Consider the following 22,506-nt stretch of genomic DNA (forward strand, 5'->3'; position numbering starts at 1 on the left):
TATGACCTAGGAAATCGACATGGATCTTCCTCGAAAGGCATCTTGAGAAAGACAGAAGAATTCATGGATGCTGCAGAATGAAAATGTAATTCGAAGGTGTGGCCTAGGTGACGTTGTCCATGATAGAAGGACCTACAACCTGAGGACGAGGAGAGCTGACCCCAACAGTCTACTAATAAGATAAGTTGGGATAAAGCCAGGAAGAAGAAGAATAAAACTTTGTTTCTTAACCCGAGTTTGAAGAGGTAGGTATAATAATTCCTTTGTAAAACTGTTTCCGTGAATATATCACATTAACCCTAGACCACTAGACTTATTCTAATGTTTGAGGTACATAAAGAACTATCGTAAAATTTACAAGGATAAAAACACTCTTTTTTTTTTACTTAATTCTTTGTTCTCTTTGGAAAACCAATAGAGAACAATAACATATCGCTCACTCCTTTCAAGAACGTCATAAACCAAAAAAAAAGATTTTGCAGGAGAACGTTTTTAAAGTAAAAAATATAGTACAATGTATTAAAAATAAATATCAACCCACTTATTGAACTTTTTACTGTGCAACAGATCTTTTTAGGTAAAACCTGAAGGTTTTTTGTCCATTTGAAAAATATTTAGTTTATTTAAAAAAATAATTAAACAATACCTTTTCTTGAAAATGCATAAACAACACTTTCTGCCCTGCAGCGGGTAAAAATTAAGTTAAAAATATGGTTAGTTTAGGTTAGGTTAGGTTATATATATTTAAATATAAATATATATATATATATATATATATATATATATATATATATATATATATATATATATATAAGTATGTAAACATGGTAAATTTATGAATGGAAGGGATTGCGAGCGCTTGGCGCACACGGCCTATCTCGGGCAGTCGCATCGAGGCGGTCTAGACGTACGGTCGCCCATAGTGCCAACCCAGCCGCGCACAGACTGGCGCAGGTAATGTGCCTGGCGTAAGGACATATAGGCGAGAACATCCCCCTACAAATATAGCAAGAAAAACGAAAGCGCGCCTCTGAAAACTACCCCCGAAAAATAGTGAAAAAAAACATGAAAACAACCCTCGAAGCGTAGTGAAAAAAAAACATTCATTTTTGAAAATTTAGAAAATCTTGAATTTTTTTAATTGAGTGCCTTCTGAACGAGCAAAGTTCAAAAGTAAGAAAAAATCTATACACATAATTGCTACAAAGTGAATTGAATTTTTGTGACTTAAATAATATATTTATCGTATTAATTAGATTGAAACTAAATCGATTTAAAAAGTGTAAATAAATTATTGTGTTGTGACTAGAGGATACGATATACCATACAACAATAAAAGGAGTTTTCCTATATTTAATAATTTGAAACAAAATGTACCATATATTAACGATCAACTAAAAAAAAATATTAAAAAAAGGTTAAAATACGTTTATAAAAATGGCGTTAAATTTTATATATTCGTGAGTGATTTATTTTAAAAAAAATAAGTGGAATTTCAAACGAATTAATATTTATTTTAAAATAAGTGTAAAGTGATTATTTATTAGATGGATTCGCTGAAACTCGACGAAAAGCAGTAAGTTTATTTTTTAATATTTATTTCGACGTATTTTATACGGTTTATATATTATAATATTTTAAATAAAATAAAATGATTTAGAAAATTAATTACAGCTAGTAAAGACATTTCATTGAAAGCTAAACTGGCAGTGCACAACAGAGTCATGGTTCCAACCCTAATGTAAAAAAGTGAAGCATAGAGTTGGCAAAAGAAGGATGAAATTTCTCTCAATGCAGTCGAAATGCGATCTCTCAGTGCGGCAAAACCACGTATGGTAGATGTTCCAATGGTGATGTAAGGAATGAATGCAACGCTAAGATGAGCATTACCATTATAAAGATGAATGTCTATACAAAACCGATGTTTGATTGACGTTCTAACGGTGATATAAGGAAAGAAAGAAAGACTGAGATAAGCATAATTCAGCAAATTAATATAAGTGTGTTGAAATGATTTGGGCATGTGGATCGAACGAGTGAAGAAAAAACAGTTAAACAAATTTATGAGGCAAATTCGGTTGATAATAGAAGCAAAGAAAGACCGAGAAAAACTCGAGGCATGATCAAGTATTTCAAATATATACATATATATATATATATATATATTTATATATATATATATATATATATATATATATATATATATATATATATTTATATATATATATATATATATACATATATATATATATATATATATATATATATATATATATATATATATATATATATATATATATTATATATATATATATATATATATATATATATATATATATATATATATATACATATATATATATATATATATATATATATATATTATATATATATATATATATATATATATTGTATATATATATATATATTCATCTCCTTATAGTAAAGAAAACATTTATTTTTAAATTCTTTCACTCTTTTCATTCTCCATACATTCAGCATCTCATCATTATTTTAAAAATACATATTTAAATAAACATTTATAATATATCGATATTTACATTAAGTATCTATTTATAATGGAGGATTTTTCATTGAAACGGTCTCTGTAAAAAAACTTGTTTACTGGCAAGATTCCTAGACCGCTAATATGAAAAATAAACTGCATAATGTGATAACTACATTCTCTAATCAAATGCAAACATTTCTTGATTTCAGAAGAATAGTATAAAACTGTTTATAGTGATACCTTAATATAAGGGGATATAAGAAATTTCAGAAATCAAATATTGCAGTGAATAGAGAGATTTAGGCATGGGTTATAGAATAAAATAACCGAATCGTAAACAATTTCTTTGAAACAAGTCGTAAAAATTCATCAATAACATATATTTAATATAGTTGCAAAGATATTACAATGTACATCATTTGCTAGACATTTCTACTTGTAAAATATCTTACTAATTACGCTGGAGTATACTAGTTACTTCTTCTTTAAAGAGTCTAAGTTCTTGTGCTTGGAGAGGGACTTACACCCAATGTTTATTGTTTGAACTTAATATATGTCTGATGTACCAGTCAGATGTACCAGTCTGATGATGTCGGTAACGACGAAACCCAGTCGCTGGTCAAATAAAAAAGTGGAAAAGCTAAAAATATTGGTTTTAATCTAATAATAAATTAAAAATGCAATTCCATCACGAAGTGTCAGTGGATAATATAAATCTATTAATATATGTATTATTTTGGTGTTTATTTTTTTCCCATTTTTTAAAAATATTTAAAGCACAAATTTTGTAGATCATAGTAATATATTATATGGATAATTCAAATAACTTTGAAACTGTGTTTTGGTTGGGTTTGATTTTATAGGAAAAATGTGAAGTCTATGTCCCATTTTATTTTATTTTCCTATAAAATCAAACCCAACCTAAGCACAACTACCCCTACCCCTATCCCTATCAAAACATATTAATTTGTTCACTGTTTCTTTGATGTATTATGTGTGTCTGTTAAGTTATAAAACAAACCCTGAAGATGGCAACAGGCTGTTGCCGAAACTAGTTGGTTTTAATTATAAAAGTGAGTGGATCAAAAAACAAAGTTACTTTAATTCTCCAAATTATGTATTTTTTCTCTTCAATTAATATAATTAATAGACATTAATTCATTTAATCGTCCGCCTCCGTAGTGTACTGGTCAGCATGCTCGGCTACCGTTCTGGAGGCCCCGGGTTCGATTCCCAGGGGGGTTTAATAAATATAAGTGATTTTTTCACTCTAATATTTATTCAATATTACACTGGACTGGTACCTGAAGTGCAGGTCTGATCACCGTTCCTTCATGTGTAAACGATCGAGATAACACTGCGTTTATATGAAGCAGTGCCCTATAGACCATTGGGGTGCGGTAAGGGTTTTATTATTATTATTATTAATTCATTTAAAGAATTTAAAAGCTACTCCTTTTTTATTTCAGTAGGAAGGTTATTTAAGTATTTGACATTTAAATTTTAGCAATAACGTATACTCATATCAAGAAAAAAATATTTAAAATATTTCCATAGGGTAGCCTTACGTCCCTTGAATAAAAAAGAAAGTATTTTATTGATACTACATTAACTAACTACAAATTAATATAACACTCTGTATAGATAAAATAGCAATGCCCAATGGTTTTTGGTTCTTATCTTTATGTATGGAAGTGAAGCATGAAGTTTGAAAAAGAATATGAAAGTATACTGAGTGCAGTCGAAATGTGATCTCTCAGTGCGGTAAAATTGTGTACGGTAGATGTTCCAATAGTGAAATATGGGAAGGATGCAAGGCTGAGATGTCGCTAACTCCCAACAACGTCATAAATTAAAAAAACTTGATTTTTCAGGAGATCGTTTTCAATGTTTAAGAATATAATAAAATGTATTAAAAATAAATATCGAGCCACTGATTGAACTCCTTACTGCGCAACGGATCTTTTAAGATAAAACCTGAATGTTTTTTCTCCATTTGAAAAAAATTTGATTTAAAAAAAAAAAACAGAACCTTTTCTTGAAAATGCAAAAACAACACTTTAGGCCCTGTAGCGGGTAAATATTAAGTTAAAATTTGCCGCTTTTGCTAAGATATAGTACATTTTCTGGACATTCCGAAAATTTGCATTACTGAAAATTTGCGAATTTTGATATTGACGTTGTTGAAAGGAGTGAGCGATATGTACAATGTGTTACAATGCCTTAAATGCAAATAATATATATATATATATATATATATATATATATATATATATATATATATATATATATATATATATATATATATATAAATATATATATATATAAATATATATATATAAATATATATATATATATATATATATATATATATATATATATATATATATATATATATATATATATATATATATATATATATATATATATATATATATATATATATATATATATATATATATATATATATATATATATATATATATATATATATATATATATATATATATATATATATATATATATATATATATATAAATATATAAATATATATATATATATATTTATATATATATAAATATATTCAAAATTTATACTATTAAATTAATTTAATTATATTATATATTACCTCTGTTTTTTTAAAAATTATTTATACTTTTATTAATTATGTTATTTTAAAAAATACTATTTTTTTAATAAATGCATACAGTATACGTATTTATATGTGTGTGTATAGTTAAAATTTAATAATGAATAATTTTTTTCAAAAATTGCGCTTCACGAGTGTTTCACACAACGAGCAAGACTCTGTGAGGTATCGACGGCCCCTACGTAAAGTACTCTATCTGCAAATCTGTTACTTTACAGGAGAGACCTTAGAAGATTTTTTAACGTATTTTTATTTATTAACTAACGGTTTTATCTGAAATTCTAAACTGGTGTTATACATTGAAAAACACGATAAAATAATGTATTCAATCGTTTTAAAACTTCAAGCTTTGTCAAAATTATGTAGTTAGCGTTTTAGGAGTTCAGTTCATTTCGAAAATTCGATGTAGATAGCGTCTTATACGCCTGGAAACTAGGCGTAATTTATTTTTTATTTTTTATATTTTTGTTTGTTTGTTTATATTTGTAGATAACAGTCAATTACGTACACCAAATATATCAAAATTGAGAAATATGTAGTTAGAGCACTTTATTTATTATTTATTTATTTATTTCAAAACATATTACATACATAAGTCATAAATACATATAACATTCCCGATGAGTAATTTCTATTTCTCATTTTGGGACATGGGATTAAGGTTAACAAGACAGGAACACAAATAGTAAAGTTACAATAAAGATTTTTTTAAATAACCAAAACTAATACATGGCAAAATACAAATCAATAAACAGGTATAATAAATAGGCACAAGACGCACATTTAAAAGAAATCAATGAGAAAAACATAAGACAAGAAGCATATCGCTCACTCCTTTCAAGAACGTCATAAATAAAAAAGTCTCAGTTGCTGTTTTTGGAATGCCCAGAAAATGTACTTTATCCCAGTAAAGGAGGCATATTTTTAACTTAATATTTACCCGATACAGGGCAGAAAGTGTTGTTTTTGTATAATGAAGAAAAGGTATTGTTTTATTATTTTTTTTTAATTTACTAAATATTTTTCAAATAACCTTTAGGTTTTTCTTAAAAAGATCTGTTTCACAGTAAAAAGTTCGATAAGTGGCCTGATATTTATTTTTAATATATTGTCATATATTTTAAAACTTAAAAAACGTTTTCCTGAAAAATCAAGTTTTTTGATTTATGACGTTCTTGAAAGGAGTGAGCGATATACGTAGGGCACGTCGATATGGTCGTTGTATGAGGTTCCACCGTAGGCTGTCGGTTTACCAGCTACGACGGTGGCGTTGCGTCACAGCTCTGTTGCAAGTTCACCACTGCAAGAAGTGACTCGACGCAACTCGGACTGGTTTGTTGCGTGTTAACGAATTCTCGACACTTTTCGACAAGTGGATTGTTGCCACAACACCTATTCACGATTGAAAACGATCAATATGTTGGCTGTAATACCAGCTGAAGTTTTCGAGGAAAGCAAAATAAACAAATACCACTCAATAGAGAACAAAGAAAAGGTTTTTTTTTGTATTTTTTTTATTGGCAAAGCACCCAAAATTAAGTGATACCATAATAAATAAAACCCTTATCTGCACCCCAATGGTGCATAGGGCAGTGCGTCCAGTCCATGGTAATATTGAATAAATATGACAGTGAAAAAATCACTTATATTTATTTTACCCCCCTTGGGAATCGAACTCGGGATCTCCAGATCGGTAGCCGAGCGTGCTGACCATTACACTACGGAGGCGGACACCATATTAGTGATTTTACTTAAACATTTTTGTAATGATTTTACTTAAACTTTTTTCTCATTTTTTTAAATGTTTTGTGACCGCACTAATAATATTTTGGAGGTTTATTGATAAAAGGTGTTGGACATTCAGCGGGAAGGACAAAACCTACGACCGAATGTCCTGAATGAATTCAAGGTTATATTGTTTCAAAATTCTTCACCTTTCCTTTCCATTTTTCCTTTGTGTTCAATCTCCGTCCCTTGACTAACCCCCTCCCCCTATCTTTCCCCTCTCCTTATTTATAGAACAATTTTATATTTTATATTTTAGTTACTATACAGACCTGAATGATGGAAGTTTAACTTCTGAAACATGTAGTCTTTAATAAAACTCAAGTTGTATAAAACAAGTGTTTTCTTTAATCATTGTACTTTGTATTTGCAAACATTTTTCATTTCATTCCCATTCAGGCATTTCCTTATACATACCCACCAATTATTTAGACTTCTAACCTGACCGCTATCAAATATATATATTATTTAAAAAAAAAATTCTGCCCGGAAACGGCAGAAATATTAAGTTAAAAACATGCCTCTTTTTCTGGGTTTAGAAAATTTTCTGGGCATTCCGTAAAACATGCACAGCTGAAAATTTACGATTTTTGATTTATGACGTTCTTGAAAGGAGTAAGCGATATCCATGCATAGCATACCCATATAAAATATTTAAATTTAAAGATTGTCTAAAACGAGTTTTTTTGTTGTATTTCTTTTCTACACCAAAAGTTTATAACATTCTCCCAATATCGATTAGAGAGGATTTTTTTTAGTTGATACACATCCGTTGACTAATCATTATTTTCTCTTTTCATTTGTGATATACGAATACGATAATGTATCGTGAATTCTTTGGCCGAAATAAACGACAATTGATTCAATTATATCGTATCGCTCACTTCTTTCAAGAACGTCATAAATAAAAAAACGTGATTTTTCAGGAGAATGTTTTTAAAGTTTAAAAATATAATACAATTTATAAAAAATAAATATTAAGCCACTTATTGAACTTTTTACTGTGCAAAAGATCTTTTTAGGCTAAACTTGAAGGTTTTTTCTCCATCTGAAAAATAACTAGTTTATTTAAAAAAAGATTTAACACTACCTTTTCTTCAAAATGCTAAAACAACACTTGCTGCCCTGTAGCGGGTAAATATTAAGTTAAAAATATGCTTCTTTTGCTGGGATATAGTACAGTTTCTGGGCATTACGAAAACATGCATAACTGAAAATCGACGGTTTTTGATTTATGACGTTCTTGAAAGGAGTGAGCGATATTTCAACGTATACACAAAGCACCATTGTAGCTTTTAAATGACTGAAAAACTATATCATTTTTTGACATCTCATCAAAGATGAAGAAGAATATGGAAGTCTGGGTATTTACGGGGCTGACGACCGTCATAGGCTGGTTTAAGTGATCACTTTATGTACACACGTGTAACATTCACCAATTCTATCCATTATAGACAACCACAGTGCTCAAATTCTTGGAATCTTTGACAACAAAAATTCACTGGGCTATTACTTCCGTGTTTTATAGTTGGGGCATCGTTCTAAAAGTCGATTATCCGTAATAAATGTAATTCGGTGTTATATGAGACTAAATTGTTTCCAGTCGACTGGCTGGTCAATATTTCGTTACATCACTCTTGTGGGAATTACGATGGAATAATTTGAATTTTATGCTGTATATAATATGGATAGTATTGTTACATAAGTCTTAAATTCGATTAAATTTTCCATGAACGAAAATTGAATATGAACAAATTGATGTATTGTAGTCATACAGGAGAAAGTGACCAAGTGCATTTTTTACAAAAACGTGATCATTGACTATTTGATATCTTACTAGCTTAATATTGCCCTGCGAAAAATCCCAGAGGATTTTATACTTGGAAGTATGATGTATTGACTTGTTAAAAATGACCAACTGCTTTGATGTGTACTTTATTGCCAAGCAAAAGTGACTTAAATGGCCCTCCTGAACATTTTACATTTTGTTAGTTGGTCACTTTCTCCTGTACGACTACGATATATTTGTTGACATTTCAATATGGATGAAGAAAAATATGGAAGCTGGGTATTTACAGGGCTTATGATGTGTCATAATAAAGACACTGTGCACTACACAGAATTTTATCCGGCAGCCTATTTTTGAAAAATAAAAGCGACTACGACAGTTTGGCGTGATCGAATTTACGCGCAACGTGTTCACGCACCGATCAAGACCACTGATCTGAAGAAATATGGACAAAAGCACAAGCCAATCCAAGCCAACTGACGTGCCGGACGGTGAAATTCCGTGTAGTACACAAACGCCCTTAAGGTTTAGTAAATAGGTTTAAGTGATCACTAAATACACGCGTAACACAAATAACGTAACGTTTATATGTATGTATTTGTATATATGTATATCCGCCTCTGTGGCGTAATGGCTAGCGCGCTTAGCTACCGCGCTGGAGGTCCCGTGTTCGATTCCCAGGGGGCGGTAGTAAATATTGTTAATTGTACATTCTAATATTTATTTAATGCCATCCTGGACTGGTTCCTAAAGCGCAGGAGTATCACTTTGCCTTCATGTAATTCAAGATAACGCTGCCTCAATACGATACAGTGCCTTATGCACCACTGGATGCGAATAATGGTTAGGAAAAAAGAAAACATTAAAATATATATACAAACATATATTTATATATATATATATATATAATATATATATATATATATATATATATATATATATATATATATATATATATATATATATATATATATATATATATATATATAAATATATACAATATATATATATATATATATATATATATATATATATATATATATATATATATATATATATATATATATATATATATATATATATATATATATATATATGTATATATATATATGTTTATTTAATATTTGCCTCATATATTTGTTTTCCCATTCTTTCCTCGTATGTCCAAACCATCTGACCACACCTTTCTTTATTTTATCGACAGTGCTTATCTCAGCCTTGCATTCATACCTTATTTCACCATTGGAACATCTGTCATATATCTTTTTATAAACACATCGTCAGATGATCATACTTCAAATACATTCAATAAAATAAAAGTACTTTTCATTATTTACATAATTTATTTGTATTATTCTTCATATCATATTTTCTCAGAGACCACTAAACCTTATGGATTATTCCCTATAACCCTAATTTTTTGTCGACTTCTTTCGGACATTAATATTTGTGAACAAGTATTTTGACAAACTCAAAGTGTTGTGAATGCAATTAACTGATCAAATTATAAGCTGCATAAAAAAATCATATTTTCAAACGATTTATATAAAGTATATAAAAATAATTATCATGGCACGATCAGGTACGCCAAATACTTGAAAGAGGTCAGGTTAGGAGTCGTAACAATCGGCGGGTTTGTATGAGGAGATGCATGAACGTGGAAGAGGCGAAGAATGTTTGCAAAGACACAGTGGTGTGGCGCTCTATTCTCTCTTCCCACCCCTGCGGGGAAGCGGCGTGATGGTTTGTTAGTTAGTTATATAAAAATAATCCGGGGCTCAGATCTGGCCAACATCCAAATTAAAGAGTTTCTGCTTAATATAAGTTTTCTTAATCCAACATAGAGATGGCTGTTGTGAACTCATATAAACTCTGTTATGAAATTATTCATATATCTGAAAAATACTAAATTTTAGTACTTTGGCTGTCAATCATGGGTAGAATGGTGAACGTTAGGTTAGAGATTTTATATTTTTCTATTTGGATATCCCACATTCCTAGTGGCATGCACAGAGAATTAATTAAGATAGGCAGTAAAGGTAGGTAGTAGGGTAAGCTTGGTACTTTTTACTAGGGTAGGCAATAGATGTAGGTAGTAAGGTAAGCTGGTACTACTCAGTATTGAAAGCTGTCCCACCGCATGCCCAGATCTGATACAGAAGCATCTAGGCTTCCTGACAGATCTGCTCCTGCAAAGCATTTTTTTGTTATTGAACTAAGTCAAATGTGAAACAATATAAAATTGTATCCCGATTTTACTGTGAATTTACATTTAAAAACATTCAATATACCTGTACTACTCAGTAAGGTAGGGTGGTTTCTGGTGACGTTTTTATATGTCACCCTGGTAAGTAAAGATAGGCACCTCTTTTCTGCCTACATGGAATGCACGCCACTGCACTTGCCCTGCATAGTTTTAAGTAACATATAAATACCTTAAGTTTTTGGAAACCCCCATGTATTGCGTTGTAGGTTAATTTGCGTTTTTATTTACTCGTATATCGAGTTCGACGGGAAAGCGTTGAAATTCACTACGAGTATATTGCAGTTCATATTACGATACAAGGTCGCTGCGTGAAACAGATATTTAAGCTTACATTGAATGCGTTAAGCAATCTTATCTTGGAAAACGGCGTGCGCCAATAGCAAAACATGAATAGCAAAACATGCTAACTTAATTATTGAAGTATTTTCTTTTTTAATTTAAGTTTTACTTGTTTTTCTTTATTTTAAATTCTTTTGCATTACGTTACATAAATTCAAATAAAAAAATATGAAAAAATATAAATATGAATACAAAAAAAGATCCCACAAAGGCAAAGCCTGTGTGTGGGTATACAATATAATTTAGTCATAGTAAAGGGTATAAGGGTATAGGTTTTATAAGTAGAACTAGATTAATAGTGTTAATATAAAATACAAAAAAATACTTGACTATCAGAAAAAAGATGAAAAAGTATCAAGTAAATTTAGCAAGCATGTAACTATAAGAAAAAGGAGTTATTTTCATTTTAAATTTTTTATTTATTTTTTATTTTTTTATTATTTTTTAATAAAAAGCTTCTTTACATCTCACCAATAGATGTCTAGTGAAGTTCTAGTGATTCAAGAACAAGGTTTCTAAATTGTTTCATATATTTAGAACTTCCAAGAATTTGAGTAGTGTGGTTGTCAATAATGGGTAGAATTGGCGAATGTTACACGTGTGTAAAGTGATCACTTGTCGTCAGCCCCGTAAATGCCCAGACTTCCATATTCTTATTCATCTTTGATGAGATGTTAAAAAATAATACGAAAATAACTCCTGTAATTGGAGATAATCCAGATTTTGTGAACAAGTATTTGGACACACTCAAAATGTTATAAGAAAAAGGAGCTTAAATCTGTCTCTTCAATAAATTTTCATGGCAAATTTTTAAATTTAGACAAACTTAGGGAATTAACATCTAACAAATAGTCTTTGTGGAATAAGTTGAACAGTTTTGGAGCTATGAAAAATGAGTGTCTTTGCGCAAGTCTGGATTTACAAAAAGGGATTTCTAATAAATTATTAATTCTTAGGTAAGATCTATTATTTTTTTTAGGAACTAAATGTCTGCGCATATAAACATATTTTAGACACTGTTGGCAATAGATTTTTCGTAGCTCCAAAAGTTCAGCTTCCTGAAATAATTGGTTGGAAGGAATATTTTATAAACAGTTTGATTTAAATTAAACCCTGAAGACGGCAACAGGTTGTTGCCGAAACTTGTTGGTTAATAAAAATGTGAGTGGATCAAAACACAATGTCTTTTTATTTCTCAAAATAATATATCAATATGATCCACAAAGTTAATGCTTTCAAAATTCAAAACATTTGTTTATACGTTTATTTCTCTATCCTGTTGTTCCTTATTGGTGTGGCGTTCTCTCTGCCTACCTATGCGGAGAAGCGCGTAACGGTTAGATAGTCAGTAATCAGCGGGTACAAATCCCTGTTTTGAATATTGAAAGCATTAACTTTGTGGGTCATATTGATATATTATTTTGAAAAATAAAAATATTTTGTTTTTTGATTCACTCACATTTTTATTAGCAACCAACTAGTTTCGGCAACAACCTGTTGCCCTCTCTGAAGAGGGCAACAGGTTGTTGCCGAAACTAGTTGGTTGCTATTAAAAAATTTAGTGGATAAAAAACAAAGTATTTTTATTTCTCAAAATAATAATGGTACAAATCCCATTTGAATTGTAGATGTCGCAGCCTATTAAACAAAAGTAATAAAAGGCCGGTGATATAACATTATTGGTTATTTGATCTTTATATTACAGATGGACCTTGTGCATATTTTTTCATTGACCCCCATACAATCTGTGCATCTCGTCAGATCGACAGATCAACAGACTTGACCATCGGCTCTTTGAAGGTGAAGCGATTAGTATTGCGCTCCGAATTCTAGGATTTCGATTAATAAATGTCGTGTATAGATAAAAAAGAAGAAAAAAATATGTACATACATCAGTAGTGTAAAGGCAAAGGGGTATATCTGTGTCAGACCAAATTTTATAGGAGAGCAAAAACAAACTTGTGAAATTAAATAACTCATTTGTTTTATGTAGTTTCATATATATATGTATATATATATATATATATATATATATATATATATATATATATATATATATATATATATATATATATATATATATATATATATATATATATATATATATATATATATATATATATATATATATATATATATATATATATATATATATATATATATATATATATATATATATATATATATATATATATATATATATATATATATATATATATATATATATATATATATATATATATATATATATATATATATATATATATATATATATATATATATATATATATATATATATATATATATATATATATATATATATATATATATATATATATATATATATATATATATAAATATATCATATTCATATATAATCATATTTCAAAAATCGTCAATTTTCAGTTATGCATCTTTTCGGTATGCCCAGAAAATGTACTATATCCCAGCAAAAGCGGCATATTTTTTACTTAATATTTACCCGCTACAGGGCAGAAAGTGTTGTTTTTTTTAAGAAAATGAATTGTGTAATTATTTTTTTAAATATACTAAATATTTTTCCAATGGAGAAAAAACCTTCAGGTTTTACCAAAAAAGGTCTGTCGCACAATAAAAGGTTCAATAAGTGACTTGATATTTATTTTTAATAAATTTTATTATATTTTAAAACTTTAAAAACGTATTCCTGAAAAAATAAGTTTTTTGGTTGATGACGTTCTTAAAAGGAGTGAGCGATATGTGTATACATAGATGAAGAAATGCTGGGATCATTACCTTAGGACCTTTGTTTTTACTGAAGAAAAGTAGGTATACGTGAAATGTGTTACAATGCCTCATAACTGTTGTCTGAAATCAACTTGAAATGACTGCCTTAAGCACCTGCAATTGACAAAAAAGACAATGATGATTGCTAGCGTTTAAATTGGAATCGGAAAATATTACGTACGTACACAATATTTCGCTTATTTAATAATTACGTGAGGACAATATCATATAATATATTGTATTTTCAAGATTATTTGTCCACCTCCGTAGTGTAATGGTCAGCACGCTCGGCTACCGTTCTGGAGGTCCCGGGTTCGATTCCCAGGAGGGGGGTCAATTAAATTATATACTATATAAGTGATTTTTTCACTGTAATATTTATTCAATATAACCCTGGACTGGTACCTGAAGGGGAGGGCTGATCACCTTTCCTTCATGTGTAAACAATCAAGATAACACTGCGTTTATATGAAGCAGTGCCCTATGCACCATTGGGCGGATAAGGGTGAGGGTGAGGGTTTAAAAAAAATTCTCAAAACATTAGGTATAGTTTGTCTAGCTTAATGTAAGGTAAGGATTCCTATGACCACGGACGAATCCCGAGTACCCAAGACGTTTAAAAAATATAAATATTATATGCTTTAAAAAAATCTCCTTGCCTTGTGCACAAGGATTAACCCTTTGAACGCTTAAATCGACTTAAATCGCCCATCGTTTTTTCTCTTTTGGATGCTTAAATCGACTATAGTCTATGTGTTTTACAAGCCATGGACCAAGGCATTTTCAGCTATTTGCTGGCGAATGAAGATTGTACTCGCACACATCATAGAACACAGGTTTTTAATTCTGAAACCTTGTTCACTTCATAGAGCACTGGGTTTTAAATTATTTTAATTTATTTTTATTTAACTTCTTTCGCCTTCGATGAAGTCTGCCAAATAAAACTATCCGCTATTTTTAATTAAGCGTTTAACCTTGAGAGATCAAAGTGCCAAATTATAAGATTTTAATAGCCTTCTCCATTTTTACAAATTAGAAATACAACAAGCGAGTTTTCCGATTCATAAATATATTTATATAGATCTGTTGCACAGTAAAAAGTTCAATAAGTGGCTTGACATTTCATTTAATTTTTAAACTTTAAAAACGTTCTCCTGAAAAATCAAGTTTTTTTATTTATGACGTTCTTGAAAGGAGTGAGCGATATGTATATATATATATATATATATATATATATATATACATATCGCTCACTCCTTTCAAGAACGTCATAAATAAAAAAACTTGATTTTTCAGGAGAACGTTTTTAAAGTTTAAAAATTAAATGAAATGTATTAAATATAAATATCAAGCCACTTATTGAACTTTTTACTGCGCAACAGATCTTTTAAGGTAAAACCTGAAGGTTTTTTCTCCATTTAAAAAATATTTAGTATATTTAAAAAAATAATTAAAAGTACCTTTTCTTCAAAATGCAAAAACAACACTCTCTGCCCTGTAGCGGGTTAATATTAAGTTAAAAATATGCCTCTTTTGCTGGGATATAGTACATTTTTTGGGCATTCCGAAAACATGCACAACTGAAAATTGACGATTTTTGATTTATGACGTTCTTGAAAGGAGTGAGTGATATATGGGTGTATGTATATATTACAGGTGCTATGGTGTTGTTAGGTAGACGCTCGACTGCAAAACTGGCGTTGCGGGTTAGACTCCCGCCAACTGCAAAATAAATTCAGTATTAATTTTCAATTGGTCTAAGTACGTGTGATGTGTTTTTCATATTTACCTTCCCTACCCTTACTATCCTACCTGCAGACAAGCCTCTAAAAAGTGAAGCTTGCGGGTTATTCCTTAAAATAAAATAATAAATACATGTAAAAATGTATATATATATATATATATATATATATATATATATATATATATATATATATATATATATATATATATATATATATATATATATATATATATATATATATATATATATATATATATATATATATATATATATACTTCTCAAAAAAGCGTTCCAGGACTTATTGGACGTTTTTTTCTATATTTTCCATTTATCCTGACTGGTCCACAGTAATGCAAGTCCGGATGTAGCTAGTTTAATAAAAAATAAAATAGAAAATTGTGATATGAAGAGGAGAACGCTGTGAAGCGATACAACAAGTTAGCACATTGAAAAATGTATAAAAATTTTCAAACATCCTAGCACTGATAATAAAATAAACATTGGTGTTCAATAACATCCTTTCCTCGTAAATTACAATTTAAAATAAGTTGTCGCTTACATTAGAGTATATATTTAGAATATTTTTACAGTTAAAAATTTTGTTGATGAAACTTATTTTTACGTTTTAAAAATACGTTTTAGTATTAATTTCAATCTAGCTAACTAACTAACTAACCATCCCACCGCTTCACCGCAGAGGTAGGGAGAGAGAATAAAACACCATACCACCTCTGTATTTGCAAACATTCTTCGCCTCTTTCATATTCGTGCGTCTCTTCAAACACAGCCGCCGATTATTCCGACTTGACCTGACAGCATTAAAATATTTTACTGTTTGATCATGTCTTGTTTTCTTTGGTCTTCCTCTGCTCCCATTTTCCACTATACGTTCCACTTATTTCCCCATATGTTTAAAGCATCTCAACATACCTTTAATTTTGTCGATAATATTGCTTTGCATTAATTTCTTATTTTACCATATGAATGTCATAATATTTTTTTTCAAAACTTACATAAGTCATATATACATATATTATTCCCGATGAGTAATTTCTATTTCTCATTTTGATACATGGGATTAAGGTTAACAAGACTGGAACACAAATAATAGAGTTACATTTGTTTATAATAATATTACATGGCATAATATAAAAAAAAACAATAAACACGTAAAATAAAAAGGCATTAGAAGCATATTTAAAAGAAATAAAATAATAAAACATAAGGTAAGAAGCATATTTAAATAAATAAATGAAAAATTATTAAAAATGACAAAATATAACAAATGAGAGAATATAAAAACATAAGGTAAAATCAAAATAAGAAAATTTGACTTATCACTACATACATATATATCTTTCCATAAAGTATTTTTTCAGATCAATTATTTGAGATCCCCGAAAAGGTTCTATTTTATTTATGTCAAGGCAGCTGGTTAATTTGGGTATAGGCAATATATTTTAAGGACTTGCTCCAAATTTAGTCGTGTTTATCGGCTCCACATGTATTTTGTTATGTCCTCGTGTATTATGATTATCAATTTCTTTGTTGAAAATCGGTATGTGTTGCTGTGAGTCGTTTTAAACATGATTTGAAGCATTATATTTGTAATCTCAAAAGTTGGTAGAATGTCAAAAGTTTTCCCTCATATTTGTCTTAGAGTTTACATTATTTTGACCGCGAAGTCTATTACTGTTGTGAACATATGAGTTCATGCATTTGAACAGCTATCTATGTCGGATTAAGAAAAGCTTATTTTATCAGAGACCCTTTAATTTGTATGCAAGTTTCGATTCCCGGATTTTTTTACAAAGTGGGAACTCGTATGTTTTGTGAAAAGAGTGTGATCAATATCTCAAGAAGTTCCGAAAAATTTGAGTAGTTGGTTGTCAATAATGGGCACAATGGTGGATGTTTGCGAGTGTGAAAAGTGATCATTCAACCAGACTATGACAAGTTATAAGCCCTGTAAATACACAGACATATATATATATATATATATATATATATATATATATATATATATAAATAGCTAAATACTTGTGATAACATGTGCAAATTCTCAAGAATCTTAAAATATATTTTGTATATTAAAAGCATTGGAAACTTTGTGATATGGAAATATAACAAATATAACTAACTAACTAACTAACTAACTAACGCTTCTCCGCAGGGGTAGGCAGAGAGAATAGAGCGCCACCCCACTCTGTCCTTGCAAACATTCTTCGCCTCTTCCACGTTCATGCATCCCCTCATACATACCCGCCGATTGTTACGACTCCTAACCTGACCACTTTCAAGTAACAAATATCAAAGTGGTAATACACAAAGTGATCGATGAAAGATAAGGAGAGTGTTAATCATAAAATGGCTAAATCCTTGTGATAACACGTGCAGCTTTTAAAATATTCGCGTAGAAATGACAGGTTTTTTAATACCCGCCGATTGTTACGACTCCTAACCTGACCACTTTCAAGTAACAAATATCAAAGTGGTAATACACAAAGTGATCGATGAATGATAAGGAGAGTGTTAATCATAAAATGGCTAAATCCTTGTGATAACACGTGCAGCTTTTAAATATTCGCGTAGAAATGACAGGTTTTTTTTTAATACCCGCCGATTGTTACGACTCCTAACCTGACCACTTTCAAGTAACAAATATCAAAGTGGTAATACACAAAGTGATCGATGAAAAATAAGGAGAGTGTAAATCGTAAATGGCTAAATCCTTGTGATAACACGTGCAGCTTTTAAAATATTCGCGTAGAAATGACAGGTTTTTTTAATGTCGCATTCATCCCACATGCCCAAATCACCCCACTCTTCCCTACATGCCGAATTTTACGTCCAGCATCCGAATCGCCTGATTAAAAACCAGATAAAAGCTCATTATTAAATTGTGTTATTGTAAAAGAAATACATAAACAAATTATTGCCGGATCAAGACCACAGGTGTTTATGGGTGGGTCACCAAACATTCATTGTTTTAATTGTTTTCGATGAAATGAAACCGAATTTGACTATCACTTTTCACTAATTCATCGTTAGTAATCTATCTATATATATTTAAATGTAATAATATATATATATATATATATATATATATATATATATATATATATATATATATATTTCTATATATATATACATATAAATATAAATATATATATATATATATATATATATATATATATATATATATATATATATATATATATATATATATATATATATATATATATATATATATATATATATATATATATATATATATATATATATATATATATATATATATATATATATATATATATATATATATATATATATATATATATATATATATCGCTCACTCCTTTCAAGAACGTCATAAATCAAAAAACTTGATTTTTCAGGAGAACGTTTTTAAAGTTTAAAAATATAACACAATGTAATAAAAATAAATATCAAGACACTTATTGAACTTTTTACTGTGCAACACATATTTTTACGGAGCCATTTAGTGTCTTGTCGGTGGAGTACTTTTTACACTATAATTTTTTATTTATATCTTTTTATATTGTTTAACCCTTCGTTGCATGACTTTTTTTATTTCAAATAATAATAAAAACTCTGAACATTGGATGTAAAATAAATAAAAAGAGAATGAAAAACTTTTAATAAAGAAAAATCAATAAAATACTTATGTATCAAATTTGCAACACCATGCAATGGTTACCCTTACAAGATATTGATATATGTTTTTACACTAACTTTAGGCTATGTAACAAATTTGATACACAATGCAGCGAAGGGTTAACATAATATTCACTAAAAAAAGGTTTATTTTAACAATTTAAAAAATATTATCTATTAATAATTTCCCCATACCTTTATTTTATCTTTGGCTCGTATGTATGGTCAGCACGCTCAGCTACCGTTCTGGAGGACCCGGGTTCGATTCCCGGGGGGGGTAAGAATAAATATGAGTGATTTTTTCACTGTAATATTTATTCAATATTACCCTAGACTGGTACTTGAAGCGGAGGGCTGATCACCTTTCCTCCATGTGTAAACGATCAAGATAACACTGCGTTTATATAACGCAGTGCCCTATGCACCATTGGGGTGCGGAACAGGGTTTTATTTTTTATTATTTAATATTAGTTCAATATTACCTTGAACTGATACCTGCAGCGGAGGGCTGATCACCTTTCCTTCGTGTGTTAACTATTAAGATAACACTGCTTTATATGATGCAGTGCCCTATGCACCATTGGGATGCGGATAAGGGTTTGAATTGAATTGAAATGTATTAAGTGTTCTACTTCCATATTTATTGTTTTCTCTTGGGATCACCAACCTTTGGTTTTTGGGGAAGCGGTATCATAGTCGTGTGATAGAAGAATTTCATACTTCTTACTAGTTTCTCGCTCAACCATGATTTATCTACAATTTGCCATATAAATTTGTTTAAATAGTTCAAAATCTATCGCACATTATTTTGCCACACTGGGAGATTACATTTTGACTGCATTTATTCTACGGTCTGTTCACAGCTATTTTACCTCTAGTTATTTTTTAAATTATTTTTTTAACTAACTAACTAACCCTCACGCCGCTTCCCCGCAGGGTTAGGCAGAGAGAATAGAGCGCCACACCACTCTGTCTTTGCAAACATTCTTCGCCTCTTCCACGTTTATGCATCTCCTCATACATACCCGCCGATTGTTACGACTCCTAACCTGACCACTTTCAAGTATTTGGCATACCTGATCGTGCCATGTTTTTCTCGGTCTTCCTCTGCTCCTTTTTTCACTTACATTTGCCTCATAAATTTGTCCTACCGTTCTTTCTTCACTCATTCGTTTTACATGTCCAAACCATCTCAAAACACCTTTCTTAATTTGATCGATAATGCTTATCTCAGCTTTGCATTCCTTCCTTATTTCACTATTAGCACATGCACATCTATCATACATCGTTTTTTCGCACATTCTTCTGAGAGGTCGCATTTCGACTGCATTCAGTCTACTTTCATCCTTCTTTGGCCAACTCACTTCCATGTTTCACTTCCATGCATTAGAGTTTGAACCAGGACTCCGTTGTGCACTGCCAGTTTATCTTCCGCTGATAGGTTTTTATTTGCTACAACTGATTTCAGTGCACTGAAATTATTTTTTAAATTATTTATACTGCAAAATACATAATTTTTAAAAATGTTCATGGTTATTTAACTTCTATTTTTTTTTTAATTATTTACTCTGCCTAATAAATAAACTGGAGGTAAAATTACTGTGAGCAGATTGTACTTTCATCCTTATTCATCCAATAATCTTCTTTTCCCATTTATTTTTTTCAGTATTTTAAAGTGAGGCTATCTCAGTGCAATAACCTCATTTAACCCGATGGTTGCCAGAGACGAGATATCTCGGCAAATGGCGGAGTGCCCGTATGGCCAGAGACGAGATATCTCGTCAGTACTTTTGATGACGTATTACTCCGCAGTTTTAACTCATATTGACAATCTGTCAAAAACGGAACATACATTGCCATCAGTTGAAGTTGTCACAAAATATTTTATAAAGTTTTTAAATACTTTTAAGTGATTTATCGGTATCACTTTCAGCTGACAGTTGACAGATGTCATTAGGGCTACCACTCAAACCACTTGAAATATTGATTATTTTAATCGATTGTTTTGAACGCCAGGGGTTTTTATTTTGCTCAATTTTTTTGTGTTTTTCTTATTATTTTAAAATATTCCATTGATAAATAATAGTTGTGTGTTAATATTAAATTTAATAAAAACTTGCGTGTGCGACTTAGTGTGACAACCCTGAAAATTTGAAACTGGTTTAACTTCAAGAATAAAACTCTAACAATCGATGCGGGATATAATATTTGGTAAGTAAATTATAATTCAATAAAAACAACAAAAAAAAAATCTTTAGACAACTTTTTTTTTTCAAAAAAATACTTGGCCTGTTGAGCACTGCGGCGTAATTTATTTGCGGCTATGAAAAGGTTAAAAATAAAGGAAACTGTTTTAAACGTTACAATCCAACGCGATTATTAAACCATTTCGTGGCCAAAATTTCAACCTTGAATTCTATCAATAAATCATTCTATCATTGGGTAAAATGTACGTAAACTTTTAAAATTATAATACTTTTGTTGAGTTTAAATGTCGACTCGTCCTACATCCTATACATTATCCTTTCCATTGACCCGAATTCTGATTATAAAAAAAGTATCTGTTTTGCTAGTTTATTTTACTTCCGAAAATAACCAGTTTTTTCAACAATACTAGTATATCAAATTGTTCTGATTTTTTTTTTCAATAACAGATTTTAAAAGTATATTGAATTAATAACATATAACTGCCAAGCAATTTCAGTCTCGTTTTTTTGACATCTCAACAAAATGATGAAGAATATATTTAGAAGTCCCTGTAATACCCAGTTACAGGTCTTACGACTGTTATAGGCTGGTTTCAATAACTCGCCTCGGTCTTCCCCTGCTTTTATTAACAACCACATTCGCTTCATGATTTTTTTACTATCCTTTCTTCACTCATTCGAGTCGCCATTTAATTCTCATTTGATACGCATTTTCTTAATTTAATTATATTAACCATAAATGTGTTCTCAGTTTAAATACATACATATATAAA

At 29.8% G+C, this 22,506-nt stretch overlaps 1 long non-coding RNA gene across 1 annotated transcript in view; it reads left to right on the forward strand.

The window, feature by feature from the left end:
- Positions 1–880: 880 nt before the first annotated feature.
- Positions 881–22,506, forward strand: part of LOC148311498 (uncharacterized) — a 124,503-nt gene continuing 102,877 nt past the window's right edge. Inside the window, exon 1 of the long non-coding RNA XR_015837245.1 lies at positions 881–1,576. This is a non-coding gene — a long non-coding RNA (uncharacterized LOC148311498). The remainder of the gene's footprint in view (positions 1,577–22,506) is intronic.

This window comes from Brachycentrus maculatus, unplaced genomic scaffold (assembly GCF_059751285.1).
Source record: "Brachycentrus maculatus isolate JH-2025_06_01 unplaced genomic scaffold, ASM5975128v1 h1tg000063l, whole genome shotgun sequence".
In the NCBI taxonomy this organism is placed as follows: domain Eukaryota; kingdom Metazoa; phylum Arthropoda; class Insecta; order Trichoptera; family Brachycentridae; genus Brachycentrus; species Brachycentrus maculatus.